The 20,092-nt window shown below is 37.5% G+C and overlaps 1 protein-coding gene across 2 annotated transcripts in view; it reads left to right on the forward strand.

Annotated features, from left to right (window-relative positions):
- Positions 1-20,092, forward strand: part of EXOC6B (exocyst complex component 6B) — a 723,575-nt gene that overhangs the window by 427,270 nt on the left and 276,213 nt on the right. The gene's annotated exons all lie outside the window — the stretch shown is intronic.

Here is a 20,092-nt window from a genome sequence, read left to right on the forward strand (position 1 = left end):
GTCTATCCATGAGAAAAACATTAAACAAAACCAAATTGAAGGATATTCTACAAAATACCCAACCAGTACTCCTCAAAACTTCATGATCAACAAAAACAAGGGAAGTGTGAGGAGGCTAAGGAGACAAGATAAATAAATGTAATGTGGTATCTTAGATGGGCTCCTGAAAACAGTAAAGAACATCAGATGAAAACTAATTAGACCTAAAGAAGGTGTGTTGTTCAGTTATTGGCTTCTGTCATAGCTCAGTTGGTAAAGAATCTGCCTCCAATTCAGGAGACCCCAATTTGATTCCTGTGTTGGGAAGATTTGCTGGAGAAGGAATAGGCTACCCACTCTAGTATTCTTGGGCTTCCCTTGTAGCTCAGCTTTGTTTGTAGTGATGCTTTCTAAGGCCCACTTGACTTCACATTCCAGGATGTCTGGCTCTAGGTCAGTGATCACACCATCGTGATTATCTGGGTCGTGAAGATCTTTTTTGTACAGTTCTTCTGTGTATTCTTGCCACCTTTTCTTAATATCTTCTGCTTCTGTTAGGTCCTTACCATTTCTGTCCTTTATCGAGCCCATCTTTGCATGAAATGTTCCTTTGGTATCTCTGATTTTCTTTCCTTTTTTTTTTTATTTATTTTTTTTTAAATTTTATTTTATTTTTAAACTTTACAATATTGTATTGGTTCTGCCATATATTGAAATGAATCTGCCACAGGCATACACGTGTTCCCCATCCTGAACCCTCCTCCCTCCTCCCTCCCCATACCATCCCTCTGGGTCGTCCCAGTGCACCAGCCCCAAGCATCCAGTATCGTGCGTCGAACCTGGACTGGCGACTTGTTTCATATATGATATTATACATATTTCAGTGCCATTCTCCCAAATCATCTCACCCTCTCCCTCTCCCACAGAGTCCAAAAGACTGTTCTATACATCAGTGTCTCTTTTGCTGTCTCACATACAGGGTTATTGTTACCATCTTTCTAAATTCCATATATATGCGTTAGTATACTGTATTGGTGTTTTTCTTTCTGGCTTACTTCACTCTGTATAATAGGCTCCAGTTTCATCCATCTCATTAGGACTGATTCAAATGTATTCTTTTTAATGGCTGAGTAATACTCTATTGTGTATATGTACCATAGCTTTCTTATCCATTCATCTGCTGATGGACATCTAGGTTGCTTCCATGTCCTGGCTATTATAAACAGTGCTGTGATGAACATTGGGGTACATGTGTCTCTTTCAGTTCTGGTTTCCTCAGTGTGTATGCCCAGCAGTGGGATTGCTGGATCATAAGGCAGTTCTATTTCCAGTTTTTTTAAGGAATCTCCACACTGTTCTCCATAGTGGCTGTACTAGTTTGCATTCCCACCAGCAGTGTAAGAGGGTTCCCTTTTCTCATCCTCTCCAGCATTTATTATTTGTAGACTTTTGGATCGCAGCCATTCTGACTGGCGTGAAATGGTACCTCATAGTGGTTTTGATTTGCATTTCTCTGATAATGAGTGATGTATAGCATCTCTCTGATTTTCTTGAAGAGATCCCTAGTCTTTCCCATTCTGTTGTTTTCCTCTATTTCTTTGCATTGATCACTGAAGAAGGCTTTCTTATCTCTTCTTGCTATTCTTTGGAACTCTGTATTCAGATGTTTATATCTTTCCTTTTCAATCCCGGGGTTGGGAAGATCCCCTGGAAAAGGGAAAGGCTACCCACTCCAATATTCTGGCCTGGAGAATTCCTGAGACTGTATAGTCCATGGGGTTGCAAAGCATCAGACACAACTGAGTGACTTTCACTTCATTTCACTTCAGTTAATGGTAATGTACTGACGTTGTTTCCTTAGTTATGGCAAATGCACCATAGTAAAGGGCTTCCCAGGTAGGTCAGTGGTTGAATAACTACCTGCAATGCAGGAGATGTGGGTTCAATACCTAGATTGGGAAGATCTCCTGGAGAAGGGCAGGGTAACCCACTCCAGTATTCTTTTTTTTTTTTAATTTTTAAAAAATTAATTTAATTTTTACTGAAGAATAACTGCTTTAGAGAATTTTGCTGTTTTCTGTCAAACCTCAACATGAATCTGCCATAGGTATAAATATATTCCCTCCCTTTTGAAACTCCCTCCCATCTCCGTCCCCATTCCACCCCTCTATGTTGATACAGAGCCCCTGTTTGAGTTTCCTGAGCCATACAGCAAATTCCCGTTGGCTATCTATTTTACATATGGTAATGTTTATTTCCATGGTCCTCTTTCCATACATCTTACCATCTTCCCCCCTCTCCCCGTGTCCATAAGTCTATTTACTATGTCTGTTTCTCCATTGTTGCCCTGTAAATAAATTCTTCAGTACCATTTTTCTAGATTCTGTATATGTTTGTTAGAATACGGTATTTATCTTTCTCTTTCTGACTCAATTCACTCTGTATAATTGGTTATAGGTTCATCCACCTCATTAGAAATGACTCAAATGCATTCCTTTTTATGGCTGAGTAATATTTCATTATATATATATATAGCAGAACTTCTTTATCCGTTCATCTGTCGATGGACAAAGAGGTTGCTTCCATGTCCTGGATATTGTAAATAGTGCTGCATTGGAATAGCAATGCAGCTTTAAATATAAATATATATATATATATTTAAATATAAATTTATATATATTTATATATAAATATAAATAGTGAACATTGGGATACATGTGTCATTTTCAATTATGGTTTTCCTGGGATATCTACTCAGTAGTGGGATTGCGGGGTCATATGGTTTTCTTATTCCTAGTTTTTTAAGGAATCTCCATACCGTCTTCCATAGTGGCTGATCAGTTTACATTCCCACCAACAGTACAAGAGTGTTCCCTTTTCTGCACACCCTTTCCAGCATTTATTGTTTGTAGACTTTTTGATGATGGCCATTCTGACTGGTGTGAGGTGATGACTCGTTGTATTTTTGATTTGCATTTCTGTAATTATGAGCGAGGTTGAGCATCTTTTCATGTGTTTGTTAGCCTTCTGTATGTCTTCTTTGGAAAAATGTCTGTTTAGGTCTGTTTCCTACCTTTTGTTTGGGTTGCTTTTTTTTTTTTCTGGTATTGAGTTGTATGAACTGCTTGTATATTTTGCAAATTAATCTTGTGTCAGTTGTTTCATTTGCTATTATTTTCTCCCATTCTGAGAGTTTTCTTTTCGCCTTGCTCATAGTTTCCTTTGCTGTGCAAAAGCTTTTACGTTTAATCAGGTCCCACTTGTTTACTTTGTTTTAATTTCTGTTACTGTAGGAGGTGGTTTATAAAGGATCTTGCTTTGATTTATATCATTGAGTGTTCTGCCTATGTTTTCCTCCAAGAGTTTTATAGTTTCTGGTCTTACATTTAGGTCTTCAATCCATTTTGAGTTTATCTTTGTGTATGGTGTTAGGAAATATTCTAATTTCATTCTTTTACATGCAGCTGTCCAGTTTTTCCAGCACCATTTATTGAAGAGGCTGTCTTTGCCCCATTGTATATTCTTGCCTCCATTGTCAAAAATAAGGTACCCATAGGTACCTGGGTTATTTCTGGGCTTTCTATCTTGTTGCATTGGTCTGTATTTCTGTTTTTGTGCCAGTACCATACTGTCTTGATGACTGTAGTTTTGTGGTATAATCTGAAATCAGGAAGCTTGATTCCTCCGGCCCCATTCTTCTTTCTCAAGACTGCCTTGGGTATTTGAGGTCTTTTGTGTTTCCATATGAATTGTGAAATTTTTTGTTCTAGTTTTGTGAAAAATGCCATTGGTAATTTGATAGGGATCACATTTAATCTCCAGATTGCCTTTGGTAGTATAGTCATTTTCACAATATTGTTTCTTCCAACCCAGTACATTGGAATGTACTCCATCTGTTTATGTCTTCTTTGATTTCTTTCATTGCTGCTGCTGCTAAGTCACTTCAGTCGTGTCTGACTCTATGTGACCCCATGGACAGCAGCCCACCAGGCTCTGCCATCCCTGGGATTCTCCAGGCAAGAACACTGCAGTGGGTTGCCATTTCCTTCTACAATGCATGAAAGTGAAAAGGGAAAGTGAAGTCGCTCAGTTGTGTCTGACTCTTTAGCGACCCCATGGACTGCAGCCTACCAGGCTCCTCCGTCCTTGGGATTTTCCAGGCAAGTTTGTGTACAGTTCTTTAGTCTCCTTAGGGAAGTTTATTCCTGGATATTTAGTTCTTTTTGTTGCAATGGTGAATGGGATTGATTCCTTAGTTGCTCTTTCTGATTTTTCATTTCAGTATATAATGCAAGTGATTTGTGTGTATTGATTTTGTATCTTGCAACTTTGCTAAATTCACTGATTAGTTCTAGTAATTTTCTGATACTATCTTTAGGGTTTTCTATGTACAGTGTCATGTCATCTGCAAACAGTGAGAGCTTTACTTCTTTTTTTTCCAATCTGGATTCCTTTTATCTCTTTTACTTCTCTGATTGCTGGAGCTAGGACTTCCAGAACTATGTTGAATAATAGTGGCAAAAGTGGACATCCTCATCTTGTTCCTGATCTTAAGGGGAATGTTTTCAGTTTTCCACCATTTTGAATAATGTTTGCTGTAGTCTTATCATATATGGCCTTTACTTTGTTGAGGTAAGTTCCTTCTATGCCCTTTTTTTGAAGAGTTTTAGTCATAAATAGGTGCTGAATTTTGTCAAAGGCTTTTTCCGCATCTATTGAGATGATCATATGGATTTTATCTTTCAGTTTGTTGATATGGTGTATCACATTGATTGATTTGTGTATACTGAAGAATCCTTGCATCCCTGGAATAAACCCAAATTAATCATGGTGTATGAGCTTTTTGATGTGTTGGTGAATTCTGTTTGCTAAAATTTTGTTGGGGATTTTTGCATTTATGTTCATCAGTGATATTGGCCTGTAGTTTTCTTTTTTTGTGTTGTCTCTGTCTGGTTTTGGTATCAAGATGATGGTGGCCTCAAAGAATGAATTTGAAAGTGTTCCTTCCTCTGTAATTTTTGGAAAGAGTTTTAGAAGGATAGGCATTAGGTTTTCTCTAAATGTTCGATAGAATTCTCCTGTGAAGCCATCTGGTCCTGGGCTTTTGCTTTTTGGGAGATTTTTGATCACAGCTTCAATTTCAGTGCTTGTAATTGGTTTGTTCATAATTTCTATTTTTTCCTGATTCAGTCTTGGAAGATTGAACTTTTGTAAGAAGCTGTCCATTTTGTACAGGTTATCTATTTTATTGCCATATAGTTGTTCATAATAGCCTCTTATGATCCTTTGTATTTCTGCAATATCTGTTGTAACCTCTCCTTTTTCATTTCTGATTTTGTTGATTTTATTCTTCTCTCTTTTTTTCTTGATGAGTCTGGCAAGGGTTTGTCAATTTTTTATATCTTCTCAAAGAACCAGCTTTTAGTTTTGTTAATCTTTACTATTGTTTCTTTCATTTCTTTTTCATTTATTTCTGCTTGGATGTTTATGATTTCTTTCCTTCTACTAATTTTGTTTTTTTTCTTCTTCTTCTTCTTTTTCCAGTTGCTTTAGGTGTAAAGTTACGGTCGTCTATTCGATGTTTTTCTTGTTTCTTGAGATAGGATTGTATTGCTATAAACTTCCCTCTTAGAACTGCTTTTGCTGCATCCCTTAGGTTTTGAGTTGTCATGTTTTCATTGCCATTTGTTTCTAGAAATTTTTTGATTTCCCTTTTGATTTCTTCAGTTACCTGTTGGTTATTTAGAAACGTGTTGTTTAATCTCCATGTGTTTGTGTTTCTTACAAGTTTTTTCTTGTAATTGATATCTAGGCTCATAGTGTTGTGGTTGGAGATGCTTGACATGATTTCAATTTTCTTAAGTTTACTGAGGTTTGATTTGTGACCCAAGATGTGGTCTATCCTGGAGAATTTCCCATGTTCACTTGGAAGGTGTATTCTTCTGCATTTGGATGAATGTCCTGAAGAAATCAGTCAGATCCATTTAATCTAATGTATAATTTAACACTTGTGTTTCCATGTTAATTTTCTGTTTTCATGATCCGTCCATCGGTCTGAGTGGGGTGTTAAAGTCTCCTACTATTCTTGTGTTACTGTCAGTTTCTCGTTTTATGTCTGTTAGTGTTTGTCTTATGCATTGAGGTGCTCCTATGTTGGGTGCATAGATATTTACAATTGTTATGTCTTCCTCTTGGACTGATCCCTTGATCATTATGTACTGTCCTTCTTTATCTCTTGTAATCTTCTTTATATTAAGGTCTATTTTGTCTGATATGAGGATTGCTCCTCCAGCTTTTTTTTTTGCTTCCTGTTTGCGTGGAATATATTTTTCCATCCTCTCACTTTCAGTCTTTATGTTTCTTAAGGTCTAACGTGGGTTTTTTGTAAACAGCATGTATGTGGGTCTTGTTTTTATATACATTTAGCCAGTCTGTGTCTTTTGGTTGGAGCTTTTAATCCATTTCCATTTAAAGTAATTATCGATATATATGTTCCTATTACCATTTTCTAATTGTTTGGGGTTGATTTTATAGATCTTTTTTCTTCTGTTTTATTTCTTGACTATCAGTTCAGTTCAGTCACTCAGTCGTGTCTAACTCTTTGCGACCCCATGAACTGCAGCATGCCAGGCCTGCCTGTATATCACCAACTGCCAAAGTCTACCCAACCCCATGTCCATTGAGTCAGGGATGCCATCCAACCATCTCATCCTCTGTCGTCCCCTTCTCCTCCTGCCCTCTATGAGTCAGCTCTTTGCATCAGGTAGCCAAAGTATTGGAGTTTCAGTTTCAATATCAGTCCTTCCAGTTAACACCCAGGACTAATGTCCTTCAGAATGGACTGGTTGGATCTCCTTGCAGTCCAAGGGACTCTCAAGAGTCTTCTCCAACACCACAGTTCAAAAGCATCAATTCTTCAGCGCTCAGCTTTCCTTATAGTCCAACTCTCACATCCATACATGACTACTGGAAAAACCATAGCCTTGACTAGATGGACCTTTGTGGACAAAGTAATGTCTCTGTTTTTTAATATGCTGTCTAGTTTGGTCCTAACTTTCCTTCCAAGGAGTAAGCGTCTTTTAATTTCATGGCTGCAGTCACCATCTACAGTGATTTTGGAGCCCAGAAAAATAAAGTCAGCCACTGTTTCCATTGTTTCCCCATCTATTTGTCATGAAGTTATGGGACCAGATGCCATGATCTTCATTTTCTGAATGTTGAGTTTTAAGCCAACTTTTTCACTCTCCTCTTTCACTTTCATCAAGACGCTCTTTAGTTCTTCTTCACTTCCTGCCATAAGGGTGGTGTCGTCTGCATATCTAAGGTTATTGATATTTCTCCCGGCAATCTTGATTCCAGCTTGTGCTTCTTCCAGCCCAGCATTTCTCATGATGTACTCTGCATATAAGTTAAACAAGCAGGATGATAATATACAACCTTGACGTACTCCTTTTCCTATTTGGAACCAGTCTGTTGTTCCATGTCGAATTCTGACTGTTGCTTCCTGATCTGCATACAGGTTTTTCAACAGGCAGGTTAGGTGGTCTGGTATTTCCATTTCCTTCAGAATTTTCCACAGTTTATTGTGATCCACACAGTCAAAGGCTTTGGCATAGTCAATAAAGCAGAAATAGATGTTTTTCTGGAACTTTCTTGCTTTTTTGACGATCCAGTTGGCAATTTGATCTCTGGTTCCGCTGCCTTTTCTAAAACCAGCTTGAACATCTAGAAGTTCATGGTTCATATATTGCTGAATACAAGTCCTTTTAACATTTATTATAAAGCTGGTTTGGTGGTACTGAATTCTCTTAAATTTGCTTGTCTGAAAAGCTTTTTATTTCTACATCAATTTTGAATGAGATCCTTGCTGGGTACAGTGATCTTGGTTGTAGATTTTTCCCTTTCAGTACTTTAAATATATCCTGCCATTCTCTTCTGGCCTGCAGAGTTGTTGCTGAAAGAGCAGCTGTTAAGTGTATGGGGTTTCCCTTGTATATTATTGCTTCTCCCTTGCTGCTTTTAATATTCTTTCTTTGTGTTTAGTCTTTGTTACTTTGATTTGTATGTGTCCTGGCGTGTTTCTCCTTGGGTTTATCCTGTACGGGACTTTTTGTGCCTCTTGGACTTGATTGGCTCTTTCCTTTTCCATGTTAAGGAAATTTTCATCTATAATCTCTTCAAAAATTTTCTGGTACCCTTTCTTTTTCTCTTGTTCTTCTGGGACCCCTATAATTCAAACATTGGTACCTTTGATATGTTCCCAGAGGTCTCTGAGAGTGTCCTCAGCTCTTTTCATTCTTTTTACTTTATTCTGCTCTTCAGAAGTTATTTCTACCATTTTATCTTCTAGCTAGCTCACTGATTCATTCTTTTGCTTCAGATATTCTGCTATTAATTCCTTCTGCAGTATTTTTAGTTTCAGTAATTGTGTTGTTTGTCTCTGTGTGCTTATTCTTTAATTCTTCTAGGTGTTTGTTAACTGATTCTTGCATTTTCTCTGTTTTGTTTTCAAGGTTGTTTTGTTTTTGTCTTTTTTTGTTTTTTTTTTTTTTAACCATCTTTACTATCATTATTCTGAATTCTTTTTCAGATTATTTTCTTAGTTGCTGTTCACTGATTTGGACTTCTGTGTTTCTTGTTTGTTCCTTCATTTGTTCAGTATTTCTCTGCCTTTTCTTTTTTTTTTTTTTAAGTTATTGTGTTTTAGGTCTCCTTTTCCCAGGCCTCAAGGAAAGTTGAATTCTTTACTTGAAGAAAGTTGAATTCTTTCTTCCTTTTGATTTTTGCCCTCCTAACTTTGGTCCAGTGGTTTGTGTGAGCTTCATATAGGGTGAGATTTGTGCTGAGTTTTTGTTTGTTTGTTTGTTTTTCTTCTGATGGGCAAGGGTGAGTGATGTGGTACTCCTGTCTGCTGATGATTGGATTTGTATTTTTGTTTTGTTTGTTGTTTAGATGAGGCATCCTGCATGGGGTGCTACTGGTGGTTGGGTAATGCTGGATCTTGTATTCAAGTGGTTTTTTTTGTGTGAGTTCTCACTACTGGATACTCCCTAGGGTTATTTTCTGGTTGTCTAGAGTCTTGGATTCAGTGCTCCCACTCCAAATGCTTAGGGTTTGATATCTGGTCAGGAACAAAGATTCCACAAGTTGTTTGTCATGGAAGAGAAAAACAAATATCTAAAAATGAGAAACCAAAAATGAATCCAAGGCCAATGGCATTTACAAAATCAGGCAAATAATAATTAAAATAATGGAATATACACATATACATATACACCCATGAACAACATGAAAACTATCCAACAAAAATCAAGTACAATTGATTGATCCAGCGAACAAAGGAAATCAAAAGTTATATTTGCCAGTTAAGAACAAAACTAACTTAAGCACAAACTAAAAAACAAAACTAAAGCAAGGTGCCAAGCGGGGAATAAAGGAATAAAAACAAAAGTAACAAACATGTTGAGAGCAAAGGAAATTAAGAAAAGAAAGAAAGAATAGGTATGCTAAGTTAAATAGAGGTAGTGAAGATTTATATACATTAAAGATTAACTGCAAGGAGAAAAGAACAGTAGGAAAGGCAAATGAAGCAATAAATGTAGAAAAAATATAATAGGTTTTAAAAAATTAAAATTAGAATAAAACAGAAAATAGAAAACACTTCAGTATTCTTGCCTGGGGAATCCCACGGACAGAGGAGCCTGGTGGGCTACAGTCAGTAGGGTCACAAAGAGTTGAACACGATTCAAACGACTGAGCACGCATACATGTACCATAGTAATGTGAGATGTAAACAATAGGGGGAACTGGGTGTGGAGTATTTGGGAACTCTTTGCAACTGTCTTGTAAATATAAAATGATTCTACATAAAGTGTTTGTTTATATTAATATTTTTAAAGAATGGAAAGAGAGGAATTGGAGACAGTGTGTATAAGACAACTCTTCCAGGAAATTTTGTTACAAAGGTAGGTAAGGAAATGAGGTCATAGCTGTCAGTGGAAGTCGGTTAATTAAAAAAAAATTGTGTAATAGCAGAAGTAACAGCATGTTATTTATGGTGAGAATAATACAATAGAAAGCAAAAAGTTGATGATGTATGAGAAAAGGGGAAATCTCCAGAATGCTGTACTTGAGTAGGTGAGAGACTTTAGAATCCCATGCACAATTAGAGGAATTGGTTTTAAGTGGTATGAAGTTCACCTCTGGTAACAGATGAGAATCACAGTTTGTGGATGCAGATGGTGGTGATTGTGTATATGTTATGATGGAATTTTCCAAGTGCTCAGTTTTCCCACTGAAAGAAGTGTCTTTAGCTAAAAGTGGATTTCTAGTACAAATGTTGGGTTTAAGTTATCTCTGAAGAAGAGAAGGTATCTCTGGGCGCTGGAAAAGAGAATTACTTCATGAACAGTAATGTGGTTATTTCATAGCATTATATGTACACTTTGGCTAGTGGATATGAAGTAAAGTGAGGCTAGCCAGCCTAGTTATATATTTTATTCAGCCATATAAGCCATATTTAGCTGAATCTGTATATAATAAGCAGTAAGTCCACATCAATAATAAAGTTCCCATGAATTTAGTACATTTTATACTTGATACTTTATTATTTATATTGTTGTTGTTATTCAGTTGCTAAGTCTTAGCTGACTCTTTGCAACCCCATGCACTATAGCATGCCCAGCTCCTCTGTCCTCTCCTATCTCCTGGAGTTTGCTCAAGTTCATGTCCATTGAGTTAGTGATACTCTTTGACCATGTCATCCTCTGCCACCCTCTTCTCCTTTTTATTTTTAAAATTTATTTTCTCTTCTCCTTTTGCCTTCGAAAAATGAGTTGGTTCTTCGCAATAGGCGGCCAGTGTATTGGAACATCAGTTTCAGCAACAGTTCTTCCAGTGAATATTCAGGGTTGATTTCCTTTATGATTGACTTGTTTGATATCTTTGTTCCCAATTTGGAACCAGCCCATTATTTCATGTCCCGTTGTAACTGTTGCTTCTTCACCTGAATACAGATTTTGCCAGAGGCAAGTAAGGTGGTCTAGTATTCCCATCTCTTGAAGAATTTTCCAGTTTGTTGTGATCCACACAGTCAACGTCTTTAGTGTAATCAATGAAGCAGAAGTAGATGCTTTCTGGATGTGGAGATACCATATTATCCTGCAATCCCATTCGTGGGCTTATATCCAGAGAAAATCATTCTTTGAAAAGATACATGGACCACCCCCCACCTTGTTCATAGCAGCACTGTATACAGTTGCCCATGGGAACAACCTAAGTGTCTATCAACAGATGAATGGATAATGAAGATATGGTATAATTGTACAAAATATTACTCAGCCAAGAAAAGAAATAATACCATTTTTAGCCACAATGATGGACCTAGTGATTATCATACTAAGTGAAATAAGTTAGAGCAAGACGAGTAATATATATATCATTTATGCATTGAATCTAAAAAGTGATACAAATGAACTTATTTTTAAAATTGAAACAAATTCCAGACTTAGAAGCTTATGGGTACCTGAGGGGGATGGTGAACAGAGGGTGTCAACTAGGAGGTTGGAATGAACATACATACACTACTATATGTAATATATATACTCAACAGACATCTACTGCATAGCCCAATGAACTTTACTCAATGCTGTGTAATAACTTACATGGGAAAATAATCTGATAAAATTATATATATGTGTGTGTGTATGACAGTCACTTTGATGTATGCTTGAAACTAACACAATGTTGTAAATCAGCTGCATTTCAATTAAAAAAAATTTGAAGTAAGTTTTAAAATAAGGTTTATCTTTTTTCTAAGCCTTTTCTTTTTTACTACAGAAATTTGAAAACAATGTTGTAAAGAGAAAGGAAATAAACCACAAGTTTGTTAATTTCAGGATATCAGAGAATTAATTAAATTTGAAAGAAGGTTTTAAAATGAATCAAAGGATATTCTTTCTGTATTAAAAATGTACTTATAGGCTTAAGGTATAAATTAGACTTAAAATTATTTATTTATCACATATGGTAGCAATATATCTTCAGTTAAGTCCCTACTCAAATATTATTTCCTTAAGGAGATTTCCTTGACCACCTATTCTCAGAATAGCTCAAATCTCCCATCCCCATATACCTCCTTGTCCTTCCTTCTATTAATAATATTCCCAGTGCTTATTGCCACCTGTTGTTGTTGTCATTCAGTTGGTAAGTCATGGCCCACTCTTTGCAACCCCATGGTTTGCTGGTTTCTCGGTCCTCTGCTGTCTCCTAGAGTTTTCTCAAATTCAAGTCCATTGAATTAGTGATGCTATCTAACCATTTCATCCTTTGCCACTCTCTTCTACTTTTGCATTCAATCTTCTGTAGCATCAGGGTCTTTTCCAATGAATCACCTCTTCACATCAGATGGTCAGAGTATTGGAGCTTCAGCTTCAGCATCAGTCCTTCCAAATGAATATTTAGGGTTGATTTCCATTAGGATTGACTGATTTGATCTCCTTGCAGTCCAGGGGAATCTCAAGAGTCCTCTCAAGCACTACAGTTAGAAAACATCTCTTCAGCGCTGATCCTTCTTTATAGTCCTGCTCTCACATCCATACATGACTGCTGAAAAGATCATAGCTTTGACTGTATGGGCCTTTGTTGGCAGTAATATCTCTGCTTTTTAATACACTGTCTAGGTTTGTCATAGCTTTCCTTTCAAGGAGCAGGCATCTTAATTTCATGACTACAGTCACCATCTGCAGGGATTTTGGAGCCCAAGAAAATAAAATCTGTCACTGTTTCTACTTTTTCTTCTTGTATGTGGCATAAAGTGATATTAGTTTTTGTAATGTTAATTTTCAAACCAACTTTTTCAGTCTCCTCTTTTACCCTCATCAAGAGGCTCTTTAGTTCTTCTTCACTTTCTGCCACTAAAATGGTATCATCTGCATATCTGAGGTTGTTGATATTTCTCCTGGCAGTCTTGATTCCAGTTTTTGATTCATCTAGCTCAGCACTGCACATGTTGTACTCTACATATAAGTTAAATAATCAGGGTGATAATTTACAGCCTAATCGTACTCCTTTCACAATTTTGAACCAGTTCATTGTTTCATGTCTGGTTCTGTTACTTCTTGATTCACATATAGGTTTCTCAGGAGACAGATAAGGTGATCTAGTACTCCCGTCTCTTGAAGAATTTTCAACAATTTGTTATTATCCGCACAGTCAAGGGCTTTAGCAAAGTCAGTGAAGCAGAAGTAGTTTTCCTGGAATTACTTGGCTTTCTCCAAGATCTAATGAATGTTGCAGTTTGATCTCTCTTTCTTCTGCCTCTTCAAAACCCAGCTTATACATCTGAAAGTTCTCAGTTCATGTACTGCTGAAGCCTAGCTTGAAGGATTTTCAACATAACCTTGCTAGCATGTGAGATGAGCACAGTTGTAGTTGGGACATTCTTTGGCATTGCTTTTCTTTTGGATTGGAATGAAAACTTGACTCTTTCCAGTCCTGTGGCCACTGCTGAATTTTCCAAATTTGCTGGCATATTGAGTACAGCGCTTTAACAGCATCATCTATTAGGATTTTTAAATAGCTCAGCTGTGATTCTGTCACCTCTAGCTTCCTCATAGTAATGCTTCCTAAGGCCCACTTGACTTCACACTACAGGATGTCTGACTCTTGAATAATGGTCACACCATCATGATTATCTGAAATTCTTCTGTGTTTTCTTGCCACCTCTTCTTAATCTCTTCTGCTTCTGTTACATCCTTATCAGTTCTGTCCTTTATCATGCTCATTCTTGCCTGAAATGGTCCCTTGATCTCTTCAGTGTTTTTGAGGAGATGTCTTTGCCCTTCTATTATTTTCCTCTGTTTCTTTGCACTGTTCATTTAAGGAGGTCTTCTTATCTCTGCTTGCTGTTGTCTGGAACTCTGCATTCAGTTGGCTGTATCTTTCTTTCTCCTTTGCATTTCTCTTCTCTTCTTTCAAAGCTATTTGTAAAGCCTCCTTGGACAACCACTTTGTTTGGGGTAGTTTTGGTCACTGCCCCCTGTATAGTGTTACAAACCTCCATCCATTGTTCTTCACACACTCTGTCTACCCGATCTAATCCCTTGAATCTATTTGTCACCTCCACTGAATATAATGTAAGAAATTTGATTTAGGTCGTACCTGAATGTCCTGGTGAATTTCCCTACTTTGTTCAATTTAAGCCTGAATTTTGCAATAAAGAGCTCATCATATTAGCAGTAGTCAGCTACAGGTCTTATTTTTGCTGACTGTATAGAGCTTCTCCTTCTTTGGCCTCAAAGAACATAATCAGTCTGATTTCAGTATTGACCATTTAATGATGTCCATGGGGCTTCCCAGGTGGCTCTAGTAGTAAAGAACCCCTACTGGGAATGTAGGAGATGCAAGTTTGACCGCTGGGTTGGGAAGATCCCTTGGAGGAGGGCATGGGAACAAAGTCCAGTATTCTTGCCTGGAGAATTCCATGGACAGAGGAGCCCGGCAGGCTACAGCCCATACGGTCACAAAGAGTCTTACATGATTGAAACAACTGAGCAACAGGGCAGTCATAATGTCCATGTGTAAGGTCATCTCTTGGGTTGTTGGGAAAGGGTATTTGCTATGACCAGTGTGTTCTCTTGTCTAAATTCTGTTAGCCTTTGCCCTGCTCGTATCCCAAACCAAACTTGCCAATGGTTCCAGGTATCTCTTGATTTCCTACTTTTGTATTCCAGTCCCCTGATGAAAAGGACATCATTTTTGGTATTAGTTCTAGAAAGTAGATCCTCATAGAACTTGTCAGCTTCAGCTTCTTTGACATCAGTGGTTGGGGCATAGACTTGGTTTGCTGTGATGTTGAATGGTTTGCCTTGGAAATGAATTGAGATCATTCTTTCTTTTCAGGTTCCACCCAAGTACTGCATTTTGTACTCATTTGTGGACTGTGAGGGCTACTCTTCTTCTAAGGGATTCTTGCCGATAGTAGTAAATATAATGAATTAAGTTTGCCCATTCATGTCCATTTTAGTTCACTCATTCCTGAGATGTTCTATCTTGCCATCTCCTGCTTGACCATATCCAGTTTACCTTGATTCATGGACTTAACACTACAGGTTCCTATGCAATATTGTTCTTTACAACACTGAATGTACTTTCACCATCAGGTACTACCACAATTGCTCATGTTTCCACTTTGTCCCAGCTGCTGCATTCTTTCTGGAGCTGTTAGTTATTGCCCTCTGCTCTTCCCCAGTAGCATACTGAACACTTTTCTACTTGGAGAGCTCATCTTCCAGTGTCCTGTATTTTTGCCTTTTCATACTGTTCATGGGGTTTTCCAAGCAAGAATACTGGACTGGGTTGCTATTTCCTCTTCCAGTGGACCATGATTTGTCGTAACTTCACTATGACCCATCCATCCTGGGTGGCCCTGTACTGCATGGCTCATAGCTTCATTGAGTTATACAAGCCTCTTTGCCATGACAAGGCTGTGATCCATGAAGGTTTTACAGTGAATGAAAGGATATTCTGTTTCTTTATGAAGAATGTAACTATAGAAAGGCTTAAAATATAAATTAGACATAAAATAATTTATTTATTACACATGACAGCAATATACCTTCACTTAAATTCCTTCTCAAATATTATTTCCTTAAAGAGGCCTCTTGACCACCCTATCTCCAAGTAGCTCAGATAGATTAATACCCTCCCCTTGTACCTACTTTTTCTCTCTCCTATTCCCGGTGCTTACTACCACCTGCTGTCATACTATGTATTTGTATGTTTATATGTTTACTATAATCTCCATGAAACCAAGGACTGTGTCTTGTGTATAATTATGTACAACCCTATCCCAGTTCCTGGGCATATAGAAATTGTTAAGTAATGAAAGAGAGAAGAAGGGGAAAAAAAAAAAAGAAAGTAGGTAGGTAGGTTTTCAGTGTAAAGTTAAAGAAATTTAGAGGGGCTAGTAGTTATACCATATTGAACACATATTTTTATGATTATAATCATGCCCCAGGGGATCTGAATAAATGACTGATGCTTTGCATTCTCCTTTTCCTTTTAATATAGTTTAGGTTGATGACCATTCCTATGTTATCTCCTGCATATCATTTGTCTCCATCCCCTATTGTTAACAGCAACGATATTGCTAATATTATGTTAAAACATTGTATACAGAAGTTTTTCAAATATAACCTTTGTGTTAGTCCTTTGAATTTGAAACCAGTAATTCCAAGTATTTTAATAGTTTAGATATTTACCATAGAGATGGTATAAAATGGGTAGCTGACACAGCTTTTTATACCCTCTTGCTGCGGTGAAATGGAGATAAAATTCCTTGAAGTCTTCAGTTCAGTTCAGTTCATTCACTCGGTTGTGTCCAACTCTTTGCGACCCCGTGAACTGCAGCTCACAGGCCTCCCTGTCCATCACCAACTCCTGAGTCAACCCAAACCCATGTCCATTGGGTTGGTGATGCCATCCAACCATCTTATCCTCTGTCGTCCCCTTCTCCTCCTGCCCTCAATCTTTCCCAGCATCAGGGTCTTTTCCAATGAGTTAACTCTTCGCATGAGATGGCCAAAGTACTGGAGTTTCAGCTTCAACATTAGTCCTTCCAATGAACACCCAGGACTGATCTCCTTTATGATGGACTGGTCTTAGGGATAGCTTATACTTGTGAATGAGAAATAAGACTGTTATTTAGTTTTTAATCTTTTCTATCAGGAGTTGAGAGGCATTGGTGGGTGGAAAGAGTCATTTTCTTGGCTTGGATTAGTCCATTTGGAGCTTCAGTATACTAAATTATCTGTTTTGGGGGACAAGGTAATGTAATATATCAGAAGTAACTTATAATCAGGAATGGAAGCCTCTTCTTGGAATTTAAGGCTTAGTTTTGAACTGTTAACGATTATGAAGACATTTTCTTTCCTGGAGTTTGTCAGGAATATGAACACCTATCTGTGATCATAGTTCAGCTTCTGCTGTGGTGTTTGGAGCAAAGTTGAAGAAGTGATGCCTACAATCTACTCTGTGCCTTCTTTATTAGATTCTCTCTGATTTTAGGAAGGAAAGAGCCCCCCCCCCAAAAAAAAAAAAAATTCCTGTTTCTTAATGGTTTTTCGTCTAAGTAACTTCTGTCATTTGGTTGTGGAAGTGTTTCTTTGCTTTTTGGTGTTTTTTTGTGTGTGTGTGTACAGTTTTCATGGAAATCCACTTTATGTGAGATATAACCAGTATCTTAATACATTGTTAGTTCCATGTTCTTGAAACAATAGGACAGTTTAGACTGCTGCAGTGATATATTTTTAAACGAGAGTGGGTAGTATGGGTTAAAAATATCAAAGGAGCTCAAACTCTGATGGAAGTTGATATAAGAAATTGCTTCATTTCACCCTTAAGTTCAAAATAACTCCCAAAGCATCTGGCTTCACATTTGTAAATGCCCTTTTAAGGATTTTGGTTAGCTGTCATTCAGGAGTAGAGATCACTTAGACCTCATTAACAGACAAATATTCCCTTTGAAAATGACATGATATCTACTGTAATCCTAGAGTGTTTTAATAGTCTCTTCTGTGCTCAGCAATGAAACATTTCAAAAGTGACTGACAGCCAATTGATGTAATTCATGGTGATCTTTTGTGTTGACAGATCTTTAAAAAATCATGGGAAATTACTACTGTACCCAGTGAAGCCGCCTCCTTTTTTTTTTAACTGCCAATATCCTGCAAAACATGACAATTTTCTCTTTGACTGCCACTGTTTTTTATTTCTATAACATGACACGATTCCTCCTTATTATTAGGATTTCTTTTGATAGATAGAATGTGTTCCCTATTGGTAATGCTCATTTTAAAATAGAAAATTTTTGGTTCCCCAAATTAACTCTCTTACTTTTCTAGCTTCCACATCAAGACAACCTTTCCAGTAGCCACATTCCCACTCATGAAGAAGAATGATTTAATGTATAAAATTTAAATTTTTAAAGTGATTTTAGTCCTTCTCTGAAGAAGAAACACATTGAAAGGAAGAGGGTAAGAAATCACTTATTTTTGTGGGTGTTTTCCCCTAAAGCACTCTCAAGTTAAAAAGCTGATATTTTGGGTAATTTTATAGGTGACAGAATTTTTTTTCCAAAATTCGAAGTGTCCAAATTCAAACTATCGAATAAATGGAAAGGACCTGGGTATGTGCTAAGTTGCTTCACTCGTGTCTAATTCTTTGAGACCCCATGGACTGTAGCCCACCAGGCTTCTCTGTCCTTGGGGATTCTCCAGGCAAGAATACTGGAGTGGGTTGTCATTCCATACCCCAGGGTATCTTCCTGACACAAGGATTGAACCCATGTCTCTTATGTCTCCTGCATCGGCAGTTGTGTTCTTTACCACTACCCCTACCTGGGAAGCCCAACCCTGGGATCGAACCCAGGTCTCCCACACTGCAGGCAGATTCTTTACTATTTGAGCCACCAGGAAAGCCCAGAAAGAGCCTAATGATTAATATGAACTTGTCTGATGAGTTTTGGGAAATAGTAAAAGACTTAGTCCCATTGTTGCCCTAACTTATCTTTCTTGGAACTCAGTCTTTTATCTTTGCCATTATATTTCAAAAGTAGCTGTTTTTGGCTGATCCTTAGTGGGTAGAAGTTACCTTTTCCCTTACTTGAATCTATTACTAAAGCATTATTATGAGTTGACATGTATTTTTGGAGAATGAACTGTGTATTTGGCCCTGTGCTGTGTGCTGTTTGAGGAGGTTGTTGTTGTTCAGTCGTGAAGTCATGTCCGACTCTTTGAGACTGCTTGGACTGCAACACACCAGGCTTCCTGTCCTTCGCTATCTCCTGGAGTTTGCTCACATTCGGGTCTGTTGAATCAGTGATGCTATCTAACCATTTCACTCTCTGCCACCCCCTTCTCTTTTGCCTTCAAGCTTTACCAGCAGCAGGGTCTTTTCCAATGAGAAGGTTTTTCAATCAGGTAGCTATAGTATTGGAGCTTCATCTTCAGCATCAGTCCTTCCGATGAATATTCAGCATTGATTTCCTTTAGGACTGATTGGTTTGATCTCCTTGCTGTCCAAAGGACTCTCATGGCTGCAGTCACCATCTGTAGTGATTTTGGAGCCCAGAAAAATTAAGTCTGACACTGTTTCCACTGTTTCCCCATCTATTTCCCATGAAGTGATGGGACCAGATGCCATGATCTTCGTTTTCTGAATGTTGAGTTTTAAGCCAGCTTTTTCACTCCTCTTTTACCTTCATCAAGAGGCTCTTTAGTTCCTCTTCACTTTCTGCCATTAGAGTGTTATCATTGGCATATCTGAGGTTATCGATATTTCTCTCAGCAATCTTGATTCTAGCTTGTGTTTCATCCAGCTTGGCATTTCTCATGATGTACTCTGCACATAAGTTAAATAAGCAAGGTGACAATACACAGCTTTGGTGTACTCCTTTCCCAGTTTTGAACCAGTCTGTTGTTCTGTGTCTGGTTCTAACTGTTGCTTCTTGACCTGCATACAAGTTTCTCAGGAGACAGGTAAGAGAGTCTGAGACGTACTCACATCTCTCTAAGAATTTTCCACAATTTGTTGTGATCCATACAATCAAAGGCTTTAGTATAGTATTTCTGATTATGGTCCTATTAATAATTTAATTTAATATTCCACAGCATAATACAGTCACTTTTACTGAAGTACAGTTCTATCTTTTAAACATTGTTTTCGAATATCATTTGATTTAAAAATGTGTAGTACCTCCCTTCATCTTTAACTCCAGTTTTCCCCTTCTGTCATCTACTTACTTCTCTGGATTATTATCTCACTAGACTAAAAGAGGATGCAAGTTCATTCATAGCCTTAAACACCAAAACTCCCCTGCCTACCACAACCCCACCCCTAGACATATTCTTGTGAAAATGAAAAGTTAAAGATGTAGAAAAGAAAAGTAAAAAGGTTCCATTTTACTTTCTCTTTGTATTTCTTTTTGGGGAATGTGAATAGTTTTTTTTTCAATATAAATGTATTTATTTTAATTGGAGGTGAATTACTTTACAATATTGTATTGGTACATAGTAGGTATCAGTCATTAAAAATTTTAACTTAATTTTTTACA

Source organism: Bos indicus x Bos taurus, chromosome 11 (genome assembly GCF_003369695.1).
Source record: "Bos indicus x Bos taurus breed Angus x Brahman F1 hybrid chromosome 11, Bos_hybrid_MaternalHap_v2.0, whole genome shotgun sequence".
In the NCBI taxonomy this organism is placed as follows: Eukaryota; Metazoa; Chordata; class Mammalia; order Artiodactyla; family Bovidae; genus Bos; species Bos indicus x Bos taurus.